This window comes from Crinia signifera, chromosome 6, assembly GCF_055691185.1.
Source record: "Crinia signifera chromosome 6, ASM5569118v1, whole genome shotgun sequence".
NCBI classification, from domain to species: Eukaryota; Metazoa; Chordata; class Amphibia; order Anura; family Myobatrachidae; genus Crinia; species Crinia signifera.
Window position 1 is genome coordinate 182,498,326 of NC_139222.1, and position 16,954 is coordinate 182,515,279.

Genomic DNA, 16,954 nt, shown 5'->3' on the forward strand with positions numbered 1-16,954 from the left:
GCAAAACTGTGGCAAAGCATGCTGGGATGTGTAGTTTCACAACATCTGGAGGGCCAACGTTGGACATTCCTGATTTATAACATACATCTCTGGTCCCCACACAGGGGCAAACAATGCACAGCCACCTACAAGCAGCTAGAATATACAGCATACAGGACACGGGTAGGGGTCATAGGATTGAGACTATGAAGGTCCACATACATTAGGTCAACCGCTAAAGGTCAATAGGGCTTAGGTCAACACATGAAATAGGTCAACATTGCTAAGGCTGATGGGGTCAGAAGGTCAACAATGTGAAGGTCGACAGTCAAAAGGTCGACATGCACTTCACAGGGGGGGGTTTGGCACGAATTTCAACGACATGGACACAGTATCAGTGTACCGCGTGCGCTATTATATTGTCCCTTCACTCCCTGGTGGTAGGGTATATATTTCGGAATAAGTCAGCTCGAATAAAAAGAGAAAAACTCGTCGACCTTTCAACCTTATCTACCTTAGCCATGTCATCTTATTTCATGCGTCAATCTAAACCCTGTTTACCTCCAGTGCTCGATCTAATGTATGTGACTATGTGACACTGTACCTAGTGACTGTATCCCCATGATACAACATAAAACATCCCACAGCTATATGGTGCAAACTAGGATTCACGTAATACAGAACACTAACCTCTGAACTGCTACAGGATGCACACAGTAACTAGCATGAGCTTCAGTGTCATGCGGTTTATAATACAAAAAGTTACGGGATAGGAATCCAGTATATTAAATATAAAGCTCCCCAACACACACCCAGTATATAATACACGCACACAGCCTAAACATTGCTAATACATAATATACTACTTGTGTGGGATAAATAATACACACATAAAACATAGAATTTGACACACAGCACGCACACTTTCAGGGTGCCTATATATAATAATACACACCCACCCCCCACATGCACAGCTAGATGGTGCATAGTAATACACAGAACTATATGGTGCATATAAAATGTAATAAAACAACCCAGACTCATATACATGCATCTACCATATAAAATAGACAAGCCTCACATGCACAGCTATAAGGTGCATTTAATATATAATATACACCACGAACACCTACAGGGCTTATACAGAACATAATACACACCTCACCTCACATTCCTATAGTGTGAGTGTAAAATGCTATATTCCCCCCACCACACACACACACACACACACACACACACACACACACACACACACGGTGAATATATATATTATATATATATATATATATATATATATATATATATATATATAAATAACCTCATACACCACACACCTAAGGGATGCATATAGAGACACACACACATATCTCTATAGGGTGTATTTACACCAACACACCTAATGCACACTATTGGGTGCATACTGAGTGTAATACACATCCCACCCACAGAATCAGCTATATGGTGAATATAATATGTAATACACAGCTATTACCCAACACACAGATGCAAGGTGATAATAAAATGCAATACACACTTCAACCACCGCCCCCACAGTAAGCCTTGTGATAGATTGATTGATAGATAGATAGATAGATAGATAGATAGATAGATAGATAGATAGATAGAAAGGAATGGCCGGCCTAGCCCCACACAGCTATAGATAGCGCTCGCCGTGTTACAGTATGCAATACACACCTATTGAATACACCGCCGTGCTGCTGTCCTAGCTCGTATCAAGCGCAAGCCGATCTGACTGCCAGACGTGGGGAACTCAGCTCAGGATGACAGCTCGCAAACCTCGCCCACAGACGTCACTGATTGGTCTGAACGACAGTTGCTATGGGATCAGTCTTCTTCAATTGGTTCCACGGCCCATCCATCATTCAGAAGGCGGTGCCTTCTCCCACTCTCAGTTCGCCTCTCAGTAAGGGAAAGAAGGCGGCACACAATAAACTGATGGGCGGGATCTGGGAGGGGCTTCCGTTGTTTACAAACGCGCGCGGTAGTCTCTGAGCATGCGCAATAGCCAACCCGAGTCCATAGTAACCTGTTACCTGACATATCCCGTGTCTGACCTGTGTAACACCTGATCATCATACAGTGCTTAATGTAGGGATTCGGAGAAGTATCTAGCAGACATAAGCAATGTCACATTGTGGCTATGGACATCGGTTGGTTAAACTAGCAATGTTATAAGACCTACCTGAATTAAAATTAGTATACTTGGCTTACATAAATAAAAACACTAAAGTTTTCTATTATTAAGTATTCCGCAGATGGGACCAGGTTAGTGGAGACGCAAGTCAGAGGTGATCTTGAGATGATGGGATGATTCAGAGTTTAGAGCAAATCAATAGGAAGAAACAAACCATGCATGCATTTATTTGATTTTTTGAATGCAGGGAAAATACGAGCTGCTTTTGCATTTGTTAGGCGATGCGGAATCCTCATGGCGCCATATAAATAAACTGTTATAATAATAGTAATAATCATTTCCATTCAGGAAAAAGAAAGAGGGATCTGCATCTAATTTAGCCTTTTTTTGTGTGTGTGTTTATTTCCATCAGCTACTAACGAATAGGAAAATTTTATATGTAGGTATAATCACTAAATTAGCATTGGTCTGCTGTAGGGCTCTCTATAGCTGATATAGAAAGGGGTGGGTAAGCCGTGTTGTCATGGCCATGCATGGGGGTGATGCCAATGCTTCCCCATGGCTACTATGTGTTGCCTACCCTCCTGCATTCTATCACCGCCTACTGGGCATGTCTATTACCACCTACTGGTCGTGTTTATCACTGCCAACTGGACATCAATGCAAACTAAATGGAAGATGACTTATATAATATATATATATATATATATGCTTCAGAATAATTAATTCCCCCCCCCCCAAACCCTCCCCCACCCACACACACACACACACAGTGGGGACAGTGCACGTCGAAGGCGATCTGCAAAATTTACACTGTAGTGCCCATTACACATAATGCCACACACCATAATGCCCATTACACATAATGCCACACACCAAAATGACCTTTAAACATAATGCCACACACTAAAATGTCATTCTCATAGCCACAGGGGATTATATGCTCATTGCCAAGGGTTTCATTCTTGTTGCCATGGGGTGAGCATGTTACATGTTCATTGCTGGGGGGGGACTTACATTCTCATTGTTAGAGGAAATTAAATGTTCGGTCCCATGGGATGTTACATGCTGATTGCTGGGGGTGTTACGTGCTTATTACCAGGGAGAGGTACACGTTCTTTGCCAGGGGGGTTATATGCTTGAGGTCAGAAGGGTTTTCATGCTCGTTGCCAGGGGACTTACATGCTCATTGCCAAGGGGTCTTACATGCTCATTGCCAGGGGACACATGCTCATTGCCCGGGTGGGGAGTGGATACTTTACATGCTCATAGCCCAGGGGTTCCCTTCAAACAACAAACCATCGCTACCAGAATCCACACTCCCAGGTAGTGCTGGGTGCGTTGCGCTCCTCTGACTGACGCTAGAGGTATGGTGTGTGTGTCTCCTCCACGCCATTTTTAGACTGCAGACGTCCGGGAAGCTTGTGGGACCTGGATTGCAGGCTAAAAGAGGCAGCAGAGGGGGACACACATAATCGAATGCAGGGTTAGAGGGATAAGGGCCACCAGCATGAGGCGAGAGTTTACCATCGTAGTACCCCCAGTAATGTGCGCACTGCGCCTATTCACCGCTGCCCAGCGGGTGGCAGCGGGGACTTCCAGCTGCACCCCGGAACGGGACAGTGCTGGCCCTGGGCGGGACGCAGGAACGTCCCCCAAAAACTGGACTTTCCCGTGGAAAGTGGGACAGTTGGGAGGTATGCAAAACATTACCATGGGGAAAACATTATAATCATGCAGAATCTTCACTTCCAGGGTCGGATAAAGGGCCTCGTGAGCCTGGAGCTGAAAATATTCAGTTATGATTATGAGATGTGGAGGCAATAAGGCCAATGCCATGTAGGGATGTAGAACCCATACGCTATATGCACTAATGACGCAAATTGCAATGAATATATAAAAGTACAACAATTATATAAATGTGTGAAATAGGAATGTCATTGGTATCTGCCATGATTAGGGTTACCCCCTTTGTGTTGAGAGATTCTCGGACAGTGGCCCACCCCTTGACACACCCACAGCCCTCCCATTGGCCCACCCCATTACCCATCTTCCACAATGTGACCAGTTTGATCCCCTGCGCATGCACACTGCGGCGGCGTGCATGTGCAGTTGTGTTGAAATCGCCAATTGCTGGCACTAAGCTGCAATAAATATATACTGGATATTATGTGTCTTTGCAGCTGTTCCTTGTTATAAATATACACAAGTAGGCAGCATGCTTAATACAAGAAACAATTGAAGTAATGTTTGCTTACTGACTGTCAAGGCAGTCAGAATTGCCAGCCAGCCGGCTCCCGTGCTGTGCAGTACTTGTTCGCTGCAGGCAGCGTTGGATAGATACTGGAGTATGACAAACACTGACCGGGGATGCAGGTGGAGCTTTGAATGCTGATTTACTGCTCCTCAAATGCACATGGGAGGAGCTTCAGTGGCTGCGCGTGCGCAGCAGCCCTCCCTTGGGCATTTTTACTCTGGTCCAATCGCCAATTTGTGCAGGTGCAGAAACTGCCACTTACCACCTATATCACAGAAGCCGCGGCCTGGCCAGCATTGTCAGGGGCCCGGTTCTGCTGCAAATGGACTGGAAGCAGCTGCCCACCTGCCTAATCACGGACATTGTACATACCTCCCAACTTTTCTAGCCAGCAAGGAGGGATAGCCACGCGCACCAAAAGCTTGTGTTTGGAAATAGGGTGTGTGGATTATCCGCAAAGGGGCATGGCCTAAAAAGTGTATCATTCCCACGAGGCCACGCTCCGTTTTTGCCACTCTGGGGGCCTGACCAATGGCTCTGTGAGCTGCTGGCTAGCCTCAAGCCTCTTTGCTGTGGGAATAGATGCTGTGTGCATGCACACAGCATCTATTTACCGGATTACAGGGGGGACTCCCATTTGTGGCCAACTGCGGCCAGCCCCCGCCCAAAGACCGGGACATTCCCGCGGTATGTGGGACAGTTGGGAGGTATGCATTGTATAGCATGGTAATGCCACCCCTTTGGACTACGGACGCCAGTCTTGATTACCAGACTGTCTGGAGTAAACCCGGATAGGTGATAACTCTAGACACTTCCATTAAGTGCTTCCTAAACTTCCCACCCACTGAACTCTTGCATTTGCTGCAAAGTTACCCCAGGCTTTTCTATTATACAGTACACCCCAAAATAGACTATGTATCCTACACTTCCCTCTGGGGGATCTCTTCAAGCTTAATTTCCTGGCTATATTAAACAATATCCTTAAGGACTTCACTGAGGATCAGACCGCAGATTAATCAAAGCATGTTCACTCTTGTACGTCGTCAGACACAACACATGTTCTGTGGTCATAACTCAGACCACTAAGCTGCAAGATCAGCTCTCTGAGCCTACTAGATATTTTGGGCCTTTTACATTTGCCTTCATGCGCATCTTTGCTTGGAATTCACAAGGGCAGAAAAATATTTGTGTTTGCAGATTGGGTGCACTGCCCTTCTGGGGCCAGTTGGTAGAACAGGTGAATGCGAACACATTCCTAGCTTAAATTTAAGTTTACTGAGTAAGCTGATCATACCAGCTACAATGCTAATTTTAAGACTTTGTCATTTTAAGTATTGCCAGTAAAGTATGCCATGTCACTCACTATAATAAACTTTTTATTTACTCTTGAATCTATTGTAGCTAGCCTTATTTGACTTTGCGCTAGTGTATTCCAGCTGAGCTCATTCCAATAAGTGTTTGTCATGTCCCTTGATTTAAAGGGTATGGGCTACAGTGTCAAATAGACAATCAATAGGTCGTCATGCAAAATGTTGGCATTGACAAAAGGTCGACACTAGCAAAAGGCCGACATGAAAAAGGTAGACACATAAAAAAGTAGCCATGAGGGTTTTTTTGTTGGTGTCAATGTTGACACCAGTTGACATGGACCCCAAATTAGAGTAGCGTGTACACTGTGAACAGGTGACCAATAGCGCTATTTGGGGGGAGGAGCCACAGAGAGTAAACAAAATTTGCAGTGGCTTCTCTTGAGTGACTGAAGGGCAATCCACGCATAGAAAGTGGTGAATATGGTTTCCTTCCACAGGTACCCAGCACTTGGATTTCTACTGGACAAGGGGACAGATCTTCATATCAAGTTGGTATGAGTGAGCTATGTATGAAATAAAGTTCTATTTTATCGGCTGTGTCAGTGTCTTTTTTTGTTATTGGTTGTGCTGTGGAACCAAGAGTCCCAGCAAGCCCATTAATGGGCCACATGCTGGTACTTGTGGTTCTCCAAGACCAAGTATGCAGCCCAGGCTTGCTGGGACTCGTAGTTCCACAGCAGGACCCAATAGGTTTATCTTTCATTTACAATAACATCAGACTGGTGCCCATGAACCCAGGGACAGCCCCGGGCTTCAGCCTGGGGAGGTGTAACTCTGGAGGGGGGGAGGGCACTCATCCAGGGTCCCTGCCCAGGCTGACCAGCCACAGGGATGAATGCTTTGGCTTGGGGAACTTGCATAAAACGTTTCCCCCACGTCTCTGCTCGCTCTCAGTGGGCCAACGTGGCAACATTTATTTTTTTGGTACTTGTTTCCTAGAACGGCCACAATCGCGGGCATCGTGTACCTTAAAGTTAAGGTACACGATGCCCGCGATGGACCCGATTTCCTTTGAAATCAGGTCCATTTTCAGGCAAAATCGGGGGCATTGCGTCGGTCGCGTGCATTAACATGGCCCCTGACGCGACCGATGCGATGCCTGCGCACATTACTTACATAGTTACATAATAGTTAAAGCTTAATAAAGACTTATGTCCATCAAGTTCAACCTTTGGTTCGAGGGTATGGTCTATTTGTTATATCCCCACATATAAATTGTGTTTTCTGATTTAATTTTTGGACAATTTCTGATTATTGGTTGTACCCTGGATTTTTTTTACCCCATAGATATTTGTCATACCTTATATTAAATGTATTTAATATGTCTGCCAACATCGCCTCCCCAGGTAGACAGTTCCACAATGTAACTGCCCTGACCATAAAAATCGCACCCTATTACATCTCTCCCCAAATATTGATTTGATTTAGATTTATCTTCTGTTCATTCACTTTGCATATAGCTAATTAATAAAAATAAATTATTAACATTTCTATTTTTTTAAGCATTATTACTTTGCAGCATTTTTTCAAACACCTGCCTTTGCACATCATTGGATCTTGTCCATGACCACCATGTAAGGGTGGCACACAGATGATGATGATGATGATGATGATGAGTACCACACCAAGCATACGGAGAGAATTGGGTAAGTCACACAGAGGTGATTAAGTTAACAAAATGTCAAAAGTCGATTTTTTTTTTAAATGAACCAGAAGAACTATTACATGCCTTATAATTACAAACAGCCAACAAAGTAATCTTATGTCCCATATGTAAATGGTTACATCTAAAATAAATTAAACCAAAATACAATACATTATATATATATATATATATATATATATATATATATATCACTTTTACAGACTTTTCAGTTAAATTAGTAGTTCCTTACAGCAGCCAATGGTCTTAGACTAGGTGACTGGCAGCTGTGACATTCCTGATGTCTCTTGTCTTCATGTAAAAATGGATGAGTCTGCAAATAATCTACAAGAATAATTAGAGTTGCCAGTTGTTCTAAGCTATATAGAGACCAGCCTTTAATTAGCTTAGAGAACCACAAGGAATGCAAAAGCAAGATAGCCTCTCTTGTTTATTGGATGAAGATCTGCTCTATGCACATGGGATTGATATTCAAGAGACCTGGTGTAAAAAGGAAAAGAGGCGAAGCAGCCTAGAGTAAGCAATCAGATATGGGCAAAAGTATTCGGATGCCTGACCATTACACCAACTGGTACTGTAATGACCTTGTATTAATATACATATACTTTAATATGGAGTTGGTCTCACTTTTGCAGCTATAACAGCTTCCAACTTCTTGAAAGGCTTTCCACAAGATTTTGGTGTGCTTCTGTGGGATTTTTGCCCATTCATTCTGTAGAGCATTTATAAGGTAAGGCACTGATATTGGTCTGGCTCACAATCTCCGTTCCATTTCATACCAAAGATGCTTGATCGAGTTTAAGTCACGGCTTTGTGCAGGATATTCATCCCAAACTCAAACCATGGGTGGGATGCAGAAAGCATCGTAATTTTCTTGCGATTAGGCTTCTATAGGGCAATGCTGATCTGAAGTTGGCATTGCCCACCGCATTGATGCATGGTGCATATGATGACCATGACACAGCCTCCAAAAAATGGAGGTTTGACCCCACTTAACTCTTTGCTGCATCTCACCCCATGTCTTTATAATCCTTGCTTTGTGCACAGGGGCACAGTCATGTTGGAATAGAAAAGGTCCTTCCCCAAACGGTTGCCACCGAGCCCGAAGCGTGACGAGCGCAGCGAGCCCCGTGAGGGGACGCATATACCTGTGAAGTTATGTGCATCCCCTCGTGGGGCTCGCTGCGCTCGCCAACGCTTCGGACTCGGTGGCTCGCTGCGCTCGCCACACTTTAGAAAATCAACTCCACGACGACGTGGATAGTGGGGGTATGAAAAGGTCGGAGGATGCGTACCGCCGCCTCTCGCGGGCTCGCTGCGCTCGCCATGCTTCGGGTTGGCATTCATCATGGGGTGGCATTAACAATGGGGGCATTTCACCCATGAGGGGGGTATGCAATTAAAATTGGGGTTTCGGGGGCTTTTTACATTGGGCCCAATGTAAAATTGGGTCTCAGGGACCATTTTACATTGATTCCAATGTAAAAATCGCGTTGATCGCGTCGATCGCATCACATGCGATTTGGTTGCATGCGATACGATCAACGCGATTTTTTAGGTCCCGATGCTTGAGATAAAAATCGCTGGCGCCGTGCTAGGAAACAAGGACTGCCACTACTTTATAGTAGAAGGAGCGTGGTTGCACCTCCTCTGACCATCTCTCTCAATGCCTCTGCTATATGCTTCTGAAATTACACCAAAACTAGTGGTATTGTCCGCTTTCCAGACCTGGTATGAAAAGAGCATGGCCTGTAAAGCCTAGCTTCTATATGCTGCTGGGCTGGCACTTTTAGGGTTATATATAATAACTTGTCTTTCCTCACCCAGACTCAAACATGTGTTGCTAAGCATTAGTGGTCCAGGCTGGTGGACTGTAGGTGGCTCGCCATCCACCCCTGGTGTTGGACCTTTATTGATGTAGTAACACTCTCTTTCTCTAGTTATAAATGGGACATGTGCAACCTGCACATTCTGTAACCTGGAATTCACTGCATTTCTCTTGCCATCATGCCATTTCTTACTATTCACTTTGTCTCCTGGTTACATATGATGTATATGCATACCTTTTTGAACTGGAAATCAAGTTGTGTCATATTAATGTTGCCAAACCTGGCCTCTTGGGAATCATATAATTTATTACGTTACAGACAGAAGGTTATACTCTTTTTTTTTTTTTTTCACTTAATGTTGCCACCACCTTATTGTCCCAGTGAGAGACAAGCGAGCAGGAATCAGGAAGGACAGCCATTAATAAGCAGGGCCACTATGATATCTTGTGGGCCTTATTAATAGAAAGGAGCTGTGACCAAGTGACCATGCCTGCTTGGATAAAGACACACTCAGAGCATTGTGCTGTCATAAACAGAGGAAAGGTAAGTTTGCTATTGTTTGCTAAATACTGAGTGGTGCTCATAACCCCCTTATGATGAGCAAGGGAAACCTTATGGTCCCCATATATGTAGGATCTTATTCTGATTGACTCTCAAGGCTGCCTTTTATGGGCCTGATTCAGTCACTGTGCTGCGAATCGTGGCGCAAGCGATTACCAGATGACAGCACAGCAGAGGAGGTCGCTGATGAAGTCGGCTGTCCTCCCTCCCAACAGCTGGGGAAGCCTGGCGTTTTCTAGGGCACTCCCAGAAACCGCTGAGTTACCTCTGGTGGCCTTCATACCAATGGCTCCCACATGCGCACAGCATACCGTGCACATGCGCTGTCATCCAATAATCGCTTCTACTGCAAATTTGCAGCACAGGGAACAGGCCTGAATCGGTACCTATATCATGCCTTCACTAGCATCTGACCATTTGGATCTAAAACCTGCTTTTTCTGTCTGTATTCCTCTTGGATCAAGCTATACATGTTCCCATTCCATACCTTTTGTAATACTATGTATTATGTTGGACTTTGGTATCAATGATGCTGTACACTGTGGCTGATTACTAAGTGCTAATTACAGATCTGGCTACTCGAAGTTCTGTACAGGGGAGCAACACTGAGAGTCATCTTATTGTCCTTACAATAGTTTTTTATAAAACGATAATAGCAAGCAACTAGTTAAAATAGGCTGTACTACTTATATGTGTAGGGCAGTACGGATGGTGTAATGGTTAGCATTACTGCCTCACAGCGCCGAGGTCATGGGTTCGATTTTCACCATGGCTCTTACTGTGCGGAGTTTGTATATTCTCCCTGTGCTTGCGTGGGTTTCCTCCGGGTACTCCGGTTTCCTCCCACAATCCAAAAATATACTGGTAGGTTAATTGGCTCCAAACAAATTAACCCTAGAATGTCTATGTGTGTGTGTACATGTGGTAGGGAACATAGATTGTAAGCTCCACTAGGGCAGGGACTGATGTGAATGTTCAGCTATACTCTGTAAAGCTCTGCAGAATATGTATGTGCTATATAGGAAACTATTAATAAATAATAATAATAAATAGGGTCATAACATGTGTTTGTCTGGGAGACATGCACTAAGTGGACCACTTCCTGAGAATGCAGGTTTTAGTTTATTCATACAGCTAATATATAGTGTGTATGACTCAACTTGAAATTCACCATATGGGAATGAGCAAGTTGTATATCCTCAAGTCTTTATAAGGGATATATAATACTCACTGTCCTTCTTTTGTACCTCTATGTCCTCAAATAATCCCTTATACTTATTATTATATTTGTGGGTTCTACAAATATTTGACTATATAAGCATCTAGCCTTTTTTTATAACCACACAGCTTCCAAAATATAGAAGAGTACTTAAATGCCCATACAGCTCATATGGTAATCTGTATAATATGGGGTTCACTGAGCGTGGTATTTATTGTATAAATCCATAGTAAGATGGAACAAGCAACAGTCACAGAACAGATGTGCTGCAGCACCCAGAAGGAAGTAGTACCAGGTTCGTGGTTCAGTTATACCCTGTGTGTTAAATAGACCCCCACATTCGCATCAGGAGCATTCTTATTAAAAAGGGATGATGCCTCATGTGAAGGGGTGAGGCCTTGTGGAAAGGCCACATTTATCTTGATCTGGGGAAGTGGCTTAATATCGAGGCACGTGGCCCCACTGGAAGCCCCCATTTTACAACACTACTTTTATAGTCTCCTATCCGGGAGAATCCTGGTGAGGATACTCTCTGCAGTTTTCCGAGGGCGGGGCTTGTCATCATTAAGCCCCATCCCCATCTTGGTAAATACCGCTATTTGTGGCTCTTAGGGGAGGGAGTGGTACCAAATTACGTGATTTATGTCATTTCAGGCCCGCCCCCTCTCGGAAGAGCTGCGCATGCCGGTATTTCACCGGCAGGGGGAGGGGGTGCGGATGCGGGGGGCTCCGCTAAATGCAGGAGTCTTGCCCACCCTTCTGATTTTCGGGACCATCCCGGCCATTCCGGGAAGGTAGATAAGCATGCTTTGTGGGTGTTGCCAGCATTCCTGGAGATGCAGGGCTACCTTTGGAGACTCTGTATGCACTGACAGCGCCTCCTCAGTTACAGTAGTGAGGCACTTCACACCATAGGTGGATTTAGGAGTCTGGCCACCCCAAGGCACAACATTATTAGCCCCCCGCCCAAGAATTTTTTTTTATCATTTTCTTGTCATTTTGTTCCCCTCCCCCCCCCCCCCCCCATAGAACAGAATTTGCCTCCCCTTAGTATAAAATGTAATAAGCCTCCCCCTCCTCTAATGAGAATTGGAACCCCACACTGCCTGTAGATCCCATGTATTAACCAGCTCCAGCTGCGCCTCTCCCTGCATCATGCAAGGAAGGAAGCTGCCATGCCGCCCCCAGAAGGTGCCAACCCTTAGGCACATGCCTAGTGGGAAGTCTGGCACTGATTTACACACAACTGCCACAGCCCTCATGTCACCTCAATCCATTGATTAATTTAAGTATTTTCGTTTAAATTGGTAAGTCGTTGGCCACTGTTTCATTACTTGTTTGCACTGTGTGCTTAAGAGTTTTACACTAATATCACTCCTTGTTTGCAGTGGCATCTACTTGTAGTAAGGGCTAACATACAAAATGACCTGATTTAGGCATGCTCACAGCACCGCCCCTCCAAGCTCCCCCTATCTGACTCTGTGCACAACTGCAAATGCAATTGCAGCCATGCACACAAGAGAAAAATCACTCACCAACGTCATTGGTCCTCTCTACCAATGGCTGCGGGATGCCTGAGTTTTCTGGGGCACTCTCAGAAAATGCAGGGTTAGTGCCCCAAAACACCCGCAGGGTGTCAATCACTCTGTGAGCAGCCTGCAAAGACTAGGCTGCCTTCCTACAGATGGCTCGCGCATGTGCACAATGTACTGTACGCATGCGCGGTAGTCTGATAATTGCTTGTGCTGCAAATTCGCAGCACAGCAAACAGGTCTGAATTGGACCCAATGGTTGTTGACTTTTACTTTCCAGCTTTGCTATAATGAATAAACGTTTACCAAAGTACAAAGGCTCTCTGGTTTCCTTAAAATGAATGGATTTTACTAGGTTTGTCCTGTATATTTATATGACTACATGTCCCTCTTAATTACGGCCTCACTTGAAAGTTCTGAAATATACTCTGTATATTACACTCACTTTGTTTGTGGGTCTCTTGATACCTGAACCTGGGGGCTATTCAATTATCCCTGATAATCCGGCTCAAGACGCAGCTTATGTGGAATCAGATTTCTCCTGCCTCTGGCAGACAAACAAACCCCCCAAAACACACAGGTTTCACCAGTGGCGTAACTATAAAATTTGCTCCCCCAAGCCAAAAAAGTTTCCTGCGCCCCCAGAACACAGAAGGACAGAACACAGAAAGGACAAAGGGTCATAACACACAGTAGGTATGCTAATCAGCCTATTTGCAGTTACTGAGCAGGGACCAGCTGTGGGAACTCAGGGCTTGTTGAAGGCCTTGACTTGGAGGAGCATGGTGTGTCCGGCCACAGCAGCAATATGAGAGGCTGCGGGATGTAAGGGGTGGGAGCTGGCTGCATTTGCGGGGGGGGGGGGGGGGGGACAGTTGCCCAAGCAAGGGCAATCGCAGGAATTTTATGGTAGGGAGGGTTTCAAATGTATGTGTGTGTGTGTGAAGCTACATATATATGGGTTACATACAGAGGTCCGGCAGCGCTGGGGTGCTGGGGTGGGCAGTGTTCTGAATCTTAATGCCGCACCCTGAAGGAGGGAATCGCAACAGGGGTCAGATAAGCATACTGTACCTACCTTTCCCCCTGCCCCCCCTTAACCATCCCTCCTCACAGCCTTAGCCTAAACCCCCCCCCCCCCCCCCCACACACACACACACAGCATAAGCCTAACTCTCCCCGCTAGTAGTACGTTACCGTACATAACGCCCGTACCCTGGTGCTTAAATCTAACCTACCACCCATAGGCTCTCCTTCCCCAAGCCTAACCTAACCTTACACCTCTGCAGCTTAGATCTAAATCCCGCCTAGTCCCTAGACCCCCTCCCAAGCTCTCAGTAACAGTGCCCCCCACCCCTCAAGCACTCCAGAACCAGCACCCACCTCCTCCTCAGCCCTCAGTGGTAGTACCCCCTTCCCAGCCCTCAGTGGCAGCACCCACCCCTCCCCAACCCTCAGTATTAGCACCCCCCCCCCCATCCCCCAGTGACAGCACCCCAATCCCCAGCATACAAACATAAAAACATTTGAATTTGTCAATGGCAGAATCCCCCTTCCCAGCCCTCATTGTCAGCAACTACACCCACCTCAGCCCTCAGTGGCAGCACCTCCATCCCCAGCCCTTAGTGGCAGCACCCCCCTCCCCAGCTCTCAGTGGTAGCCCTCCCTTCCCAGCCTTCAGTGTTAGCCCACTTTCCCAGCCTTCTGTGTCAGCCCCCACCCTCCTCAGCACTCAGCCATGGCCCTCCCCAGCCCATAGTAGCAGCTCACCTTCCCCTGGTGTCCTCCTCACATGGCTTCATAGTTCACAGGCAGCTCCTGGACCTTGCTGCTGGCATCCTCGTGGTAGCTGGTCTGGCTGGGAGTTCTTGCGGTGAACCCGTCCCTCAATTTCTGAATCTCTCATCCTATTACTTTTCACCCCAGGTTACATAAATGGAGAACACTATTGTGGGGACCTCTAGTGGTTAATAATGTGTTTATCTCTGTAATAAAATCAAAACAACATTGCCATCTGCTCTCTGTTTACATAAAGGATATATGGAGCTATTTATTATTCAGCACAAAGATAAGCAGATGCATTCATTTTTTCTGTGTAACCAGCCTTAATCCTTTATGTGCCAAGTGCATTTATCAAAATAGGTGTAAAAAGGATTTCTTGATATACACAGAGATCATGAATGTTTGTCAGAGCCGGCCTTAGGCATAGGCAAACTAGGCAATTGCCTAGGGCATTTGGAATGCCTAGGGGCATCGGCAGCTTCTGCTGATTAAAATGATATGCAGCATGCCTATATTCTCTGTGTGAGTGAGGCTGTATCTGCATATGAAATAGTGTATTCATGGAAATCACTGTAACATAGCATTCCGTATGCAGGTACAGCCACAGTCGCACACAGAATATGGCTCGTTCTTTCTATAAAGAGAAGAGAACCATTGTAAGTGACAAAGGTAACGAGAGCCATGTACACGTGGGCATGCGTTTAGGCTAGATTTTTTTACAGTCAGGGCAGTGAAACTGCAGAACTCTCTTCCTGGAGAGGTGGTGTCGGCAGATGGAGAAGTGGTGTCGGTAGACACATTTAAAATAAGGTTGCACAAACTTCTATTGGATTAAAACATCCAGGTGTACAAACAACAATCATAATCTGTCACTTACCATAATCTCCTGCAAGATTTCTGTGGGACAGGGAAGAAAATACAACACATTAATGGAGGAATATAGTTCATACCTCCCAACAGTCCCTATTACCGCGGGAATGTCCCAGTTTTCGGGGACATTCCTGCGTCCCTCCCGCGGCCGCCAGTGTCCCGCGGCGAGGGGGGGCTGTTGGGAGTCCCCCTGTCGGCTGTTGAGCAGTGGGGAATAAACGCAGTGCGCATGTGCACAGCCTCTATGCAGCCAGGGGGCTGGGGGCATGGCTTGAGGCTCACAGAGCCTCTGGGTCATGCCCCCATAGCGTCAGAATGGGGGCCACGTCCCCCGATATTTTCGGCATGCCTCCGGCTCGCATCCATCTGTCCCTCCTCCATCTATTTGAAAGTTGGGAGTTATGATAGATTGTAACCGCAATACAAGCCAGTTACACGGAGAAAGATGTATCAAGCTTTAAAAAGTGATAAAGTGGAGAGTGATAAACAGCCAGACAATCAGCTCCTACCTGCCATTTATTAAACCCAGACTGTAACATGACAGTTAGTAGCTGATTGGCCAACTGTTTATCCCTCTATTTTATCACTTTTTGGAACTTGATACATCTGGCCCTGAATGGTATAGGTTTATTACATTTAGGGGTGACCCTGCCCAGCACCAAACATTCTTATCTATTGTACAGTATGCCAGAGCCAGAGGGCACGATCTCCCTCACTTTCTCTAGGTTGATGTACTGATGTTCTATGCACGCACCTTTATAATCCTGAAAATGTTCCCAATCCCTTTGATGGTTCTTTGGGGATCTGTAAATAAAATGCAGAATAAGAGTCACACTGGTTCCTTGGGTTCGGCAGCTGCCGAGCGATGGTCACTGTTGCCTGTACAATGGGCCTGATTCTGTAAGGCTCGCTATGTAGCGACTATTTGTGCTGCTTAGCAAGCCTTACAGAACTAGCCGCCCTGCCGAACGCCGTCCCCCCACCACCAGCGTTGCCCACATCCCCTCGGTAACATACCCTTTTCATGCGGCCATCAAATGATTTCTCTTTTCTACAGAAAAAGTCAGTCCAAACTCACTTTTATATCTGTTGTGTGGTGTCAGGGGAATGCCCCACAATTGGAATGATAGTGATTTTCCCACAATTGCAGGCCAACCTGAAGTCCCTATGCTTGCAACTACAAGGTCCCTTATATACCTTCAAATTATGAGGGAAAATAACACAGTTCACTGTAACTAGTGAAATCGGATGAAGCGCATGCAATCGCTCCCAAGTGTAGCGGCACCATAAGGTGTGTGTTGTGTAATCAGAGAGGGATCATAAATGTCACAGCTTTATCTACATTACTTACTGATCAGTTGGTTCTCCATGGGGATGGAGGTCACCGTCCTCTGTGTCCATGGGTTGTGAGAACTCCATGGATTGTGACAACTCACATGGTGGCATGGCGTGAGCAGTGCAATAGAAATGATTAGTTTAATATATATATATATATATATATATAAAATATAACTACATATTAGTATATCTGGTACAGAAATGCAAATAGTAACAAGGACCGGTAAACCTTGGTTAGAATCCAAAACAGGACAGCATGTTATTACCCCCCCCCCCCTCTCCCCAACACACAACCTAAATCAGGCCCTACGTTTGCAACGGCAAGATCCCTTATGTACATTCAAATTATGAACATAATTAACACAGTGAATTGTAAAAGGGATGATGCTGCCCCCCCCC

The 16,954-nt window shown here is 45.5% G+C and overlaps 1 protein-coding gene across 3 annotated transcripts in view; it reads right to left on the bottom strand.

Annotated features, from left to right (window-relative positions):
- The window catches only part of RAB40B (RAB40B, member RAS oncogene family), a 105,069-nt gene extending 90,617 nt beyond the window's left edge, over positions 1-14,452 (bottom strand). The window contains exon 1 of one of the 3 annotated variants that reach the window (XM_083148355.1): positions 14,336-14,452. The gene's annotated coding sequence lies outside the window, so the exon portion shown is untranslated. Of the gene's footprint in view, positions 1-1,674; positions 1,829-14,335 lie in introns of those variants that run through there. The other 2 variants (XM_083148356.1, XM_083148354.1) reach the window with 2 other exon arrangements.
- Positions 14,453-16,954: the final 2,502 nt, after the last annotated feature.